Here is a 5,346-nt window from a genome sequence, read left to right on the forward strand (position 1 = left end):
GTGCTGGCCTCCCAGCAAGTCCAGGTCACTCTTGCTTCTAAGGAGCATTCTGGCGGCACTTCTTCCAAGGCAGACGTGACTGTTCCTCTGGCGGCCCACGACGTTTTCAGTATTCCTCCCACTACCACAATTCAGATGCATCACTTCTTCTGTGCCCTTCTCTGTTCATTGTCCAGCTATCACACGTGTATGAGGCTATTGAAAATACATGGCTTGGGTCCGGCGCACCTGAGTCTTCCAAGTGACGTCTTTACTCTTCAACACTGCACAGAGGGCTTTTGCAGGCAGGCAAAACTCATCGCTCCATCCAGACCCTCAGGAAAAGCAGGAGGTGGTTTTGTTATTCATCTGCTGGGTTCTGGTAAAGCCCAAAGCCTCTTCTTTTTATTGTGATTTGGGTGAAATTTTACAAAGCAGATTCATTTTACGTTCAACAGTTCATCCGTATTTTGTTTTGTGACAATGGTTACACTCCCTACAGTGTAATATCTCACCTCCCACTTCTTCCCTGTGGTTACCCTTTCTCTGTGTCCTTCTTTCCTGTGTGTTCCTGCCTCCCTCCTCTTCTCCCTGTGCAAATGCTGCCCTTCTGAGCTCCCATGCTGGATTGTTCTAAGAGTGGATCTCTCTGGTGTAGGCGTTCAGCTTGTAGACCTGTTTATTGTTTGGCTGAGATCAATTCCAGGCCCAAAAGGTGACTCGAGGCCATAGTCTCAGGGATTTCATCAGCCTCCATCAGAGCAGTAAGCCTGGTCTTTTTAAGATTTTGAGTTTTGCTCCATATTTTTCTCCCACTCTATAGAGGATCTCCAATTTTGACCCCTTTCCAAGTGGATGGCATTGGTAGTCGGGCATCATCTAGGTCTCTGGGCCATAGAGGTCAAGGTTCTCACCGTCCATTAGTCCTCTAGACTGTTTCCATGCATCTTTGACTTTATTTACTGTTCTTTGCTCCGGATGAGGAGAGACCAATAGTTGTCACTCGGATGGCCGCTCACAAGCTTTTAAGACCCCAGCTGCTACTCATCAAAGTAAGATGTAGAACAACACTGTCTGATGTGTGAGTGACCTGTAGGTCCTCTTGCCCATTTTCCTACTCAGTAACTGGATTGCAGGGGCTCAGACACCTACTGTTGGTTGTTTTTGTTGCCGCTGTTGGACGGTTCCTTTGGAGAGACCCCTATGGGCAGACTGCCAGGGATGCTGCTACCGTGGTGCTGTGGGGTGAGTTCAAACCGCCAACCTTCTGGTGTCAGCTGAGTGTAAGCCATTTGCACTACCAGGGACTCTGTGATACCTTCTGAATGTCACTCCTCGGTCTGCTGTGTATTGCACCCTTTTGTTCCCAGAATGCCTATCGTCTTCACCTTGTTTTGTTCCGTCTCTGGTCTGTACATCTATCAAGCTGAGCCTGGAAAGACCGGTTGGATGAGATGGAGAGGCAGGTGGGAAAGGCTGAGTACACGTGCTGGAGGTGGGGACCAGCCCAGCCCTCTTCGAGGGGAGTCTGGGGGAGTCCAGAACCTTGCCTGCCAGGTGGTGGCAGAGCAGATGGGAGATGCCCAGCGTGGCTCCTGGTCCTGGCTCCCTCCCCTCTCAGCCTTGCCCAGTCCTGCCATCCTGAACACTTTCCTTTGAGATGCCCAATCCGATGGCCTCATCTCTCAGATAAGGAGCTCAGAGGGGTGGCGTATCTCACCCAAGATCCCTCACCCTGGGGGGAGCTGATGAGATGGACCCATAGGTCTGGCACCAGACTCCCTCCCCGGCAGCTCTCGACTGGACACCCGGAACCAAGCTGGGTGTCTATCAGACCTCCTGGGCCCGGGTCAGGAGAAGCTCTGTGCAGTCCACGCTGCCACCCCCCTCCCCTCACTTTCAGCTGATAACCTTGAAAACAGCAGCCGCCAGAAGGGACGTTTCCCCTGCATCTATGCCCAATGCTTACCTCTCTCCCCAAGGAGGAAGTGCCCATGCCCCCAGCTAAAGTCACCCAAGGGCATTGCTCCAACAGGCCTCTCCTGCCTCGCAGCACCAACCACACGAAAGCACACACACATACACAACACACAGGCGCACACACGTACGGGCACCCACACGTGTGCACATACATACCTACATGGAAAGTTGCACACATGTACACATGCATACATACATGTGTGCACACATATTTCTACTCCTTCGTTCAACCCCACTCACCCTCCAGCTTCCTCCAGCTCCTCCCTGCTCTTCCTGAATAGGAAATAGGCTGCCCCCCAACCCATGACCTTTGGTAAAGGTTCCCCTCTATGACCCACGTGTGGCCAAACGCTCATGCCCCAGCTGACCAGCCCCTCCCTCCTCCTCAGGACATCTGCCTTGGCATCCAGGGCCCTCTGCCTTTGGCTGCCCTTTGCACAACCTCCTGAGGCCGGCCCTCATCTTCTCCCCACCCCTCCATGCTAGAGAAGGGAACTGGGCCCTCCCTAACGGTCCTGGTGGATGTCACGGCTTCCACGAGGCCCCCCCAGTCAGGGCTCCCTTCTAGCCTCTAGGTGCCACTTTAAACAAACTCAACAGAAATCAGGCCTCTGTCCGGCTCCTGCCCCCACCAGCTCCTCCCCACCTTCCTGCACCCCATCCTTCCAGGTGCTCGGCCTCAGCCCCTGGCAGCCTCCCAGCCTCCTCTCTCCTTCCCGCACCCACACCCAGTCGGTCAGAACTGAGAACCCTCACATCTGAGAACCCTCTCCACGGGGACTCCACACAAGCCCCTGCCCAGCCCCTGGCAGGCAGAAGAGGCCCCCGGCTGGGGGCTCCCACCCTCTCCCCTGCAGTTTATTCTCAGCCAGCAGACCAGGGGAGCCCATAAAACCTAAGTCAGTTCCTGACTCTCTGGGCTCAGAGCCTTCCTGCCCCCCCACTTCACGGAGCCCCAGGGTGGTCCCACTGGCAGCCTCCCCTCATCGCCTACACCCCTGCCCAGGCACACAGACCCCCATCCCGACACAGCCCAGCAGGGGCATGAGAGGGTCAAAGGTTCAACATGCAGGCAGCACCCCAGCCACCTGACCCTGATGCCCAGAGGGCAGCCTGGGAGGCAGCAAGCTGGCAGAGGAAGGAGCCCTGCAGGGCCGCTTCCAGCCCAGGCACCGAGCCCTCTTGTCCCCCCAGGGCGAGGCCCCGTCTGAAGCGCCCACGGCAGAGAACCCAAGGAAGCCTATCTGCAGAGCACCTCGAGCAGGGAGCCAGTGCTGCGTGCTCCACAGGGGTGGACCCCCAAGGGACTTGGGGCTGGACAGGCCGACTGCGAGGACGGATCCTAAAGCCACCGTTAGCAACCTGAAGCCACGGCCACCGCCAGTGTCTATTTCCTATTCAGGAAGAGCAGGGAGGAGCTGGAGCTGGAGGACACTGGGGGTGACTGGGGTCGAACGGAGTAGAAATATGTGTGCCCACATGTATGTTACAGTGTTCCCACTGACATGGGAAAGACCCAGAGGCACTATGGGCGGAGGTGCCCCGGCCCAAGAGAGGGGTCTCGGATTTACTGCTGTTTTATTTCTTAAACCGGATGCGGGGCGTCCCAGGTATTCACCATCTGTTGTTTTTTCGTATGCTGGCAACAATTCATTGAAAATGAACAGACCTTCCAAACTCCCTCCACCTACACGCTGGAGCCTCAGGACCAAGGCCAAGGCCTTGCCCGGCATGCAAGGCTCTTCCTCGGCCTGGGCCTCCCCTTGACCTCTGCAGCCTCCCTGTGCCATGCCCAGACCTTTACTCCAGTTGCCTTCTGCCAGGAAGGCCTCTCCCCTCTCCACCTGGTCCTTCTGGCCAAGCCCATGTCCATGGGGAACTTCTAAGAGGTAGAGAAACAGGGTCAGATCTGACTTTTAGAAAGTCACTCTAGGGGCCCAGTGAGGAGGCCAGGTTTGGGGGTTCAGCAGGGAGGGCACTGAGGGGCAGAGAATGCTGTGCTGTTCCAAGTGCACACCTGACACCCCCACTCCACTGGTGGCCACAGAGACAGCGGTGATGCCACAGCTCCAGCCTCAAGGAGTGGCCTGGGGGCAAGGGAGCAGGGTGGCCAGAACCGTGCCACCTCCCTAGGATGTCCCCAGGCTCCGAAGGCCGAAGGCAGACTCCAGGACCTCTGTTCACACCATCCCCTCTACCGTCCTCACAGGTGGCTGGAGAGTAAAGCTGGGAGGAGGCGTAGGGCAACCGAGGGCTGGAGAGGAGGAGTGGCTTGTTGAAGTCTGGCTGCGGGAGAGGCGGCCTGGGGGTCAGTGCTCTCTACACGCACCCCTGCCAATGACTTGTGTCTATGGTCCCCGTGGCCCCCGAGGGAGGATGTGGCCGGTATGCATTTGCTCCGTGGGGTGACTGCTGTCGGTGTTCCCCCACACTGCGGCCTGGGTCAGGGTGCACACCTGCGCTGGTTTGGCCTGGCCCTCTCTGGGCTTCTGAGTCCCCTCTGTCTAGTGGGATTTCATACCTCCCTCCCAGAGCGGACAGCTTGTAAGCACACAGGTACGTGAGGGCATGTGTGAGAGGAGGCAAACGTGGCAGGGTGCAGGGGCCTGCCTGAGCATGCTCAGAAGGCCCAGGTGAGGCAGAGGTACAGGCCAGGTCCCCAAGTCCTGCCCCGACTGAGGGGCATGGAGGAGCTGGGGAGGGCCGAGTGTGTGCCCCCCGGCCGGGCCCCCTTCCCTCTGGGCTGAGGCAGGAGGAAGTGTTTGGAGGCTGCAGCCTCTGCCATGGGTCAGGGAGCTAGGAGGAACCCTGCACAGGTGGGGGGTTTCACCACAGACACCCTGTTTACCTGGCCTAAGAATGTGGGGACCCAGTGGGAGGGTGGGGCCTTCACAGCCCCTCTCTGGGCCTCAATGTTTGCATCTGAACAATGGTCCTAAAACTTGTAGTCTCTGGAGTGAGTTGTCAGGTGCCGGTGAGTTGAATCCAACTCACAGTGACCCGAAAGGACAGAATAGAACTTCCCCATAGGGTTTCGTAGGCAGGACAATTCAGGCCCATAAAGATTTACAGCCTAAGAAACCCTATGGGGCAGTTCTACTCTGCCCTATAGGGTTGCTAGGAGTTGGAATCAACTCCACGGTAGTGGGTTTGGTTTTGGTTATCTTTATGGGAGCATATTCCACAGAGTTGATGCCAAAAATAAATGTTTTGGTGGGCAGTACAGACAACAAATATGAACCCCTTTGCATATACAGTACTGAGTTGTCAGTGAAAGTAAACATGGGTATAGGGACGGATAGATAGGTGAACAAGCTAAACAATTAGGTATGTCTAAATGGAGAGTGTATCCAAGATCATATATAGGGTTGGCAGACAATGGGCCTA

This window comes from Orycteropus afer, unplaced genomic scaffold, assembly GCF_000298275.1.
Source record: "Orycteropus afer afer isolate SDZICR_OR568_19922 unplaced genomic scaffold, OryAfe1.0 scaffold00371, whole genome shotgun sequence".
Classification (NCBI taxonomy): Eukaryota; Metazoa; Chordata; class Mammalia; order Tubulidentata; family Orycteropodidae; genus Orycteropus; species Orycteropus afer.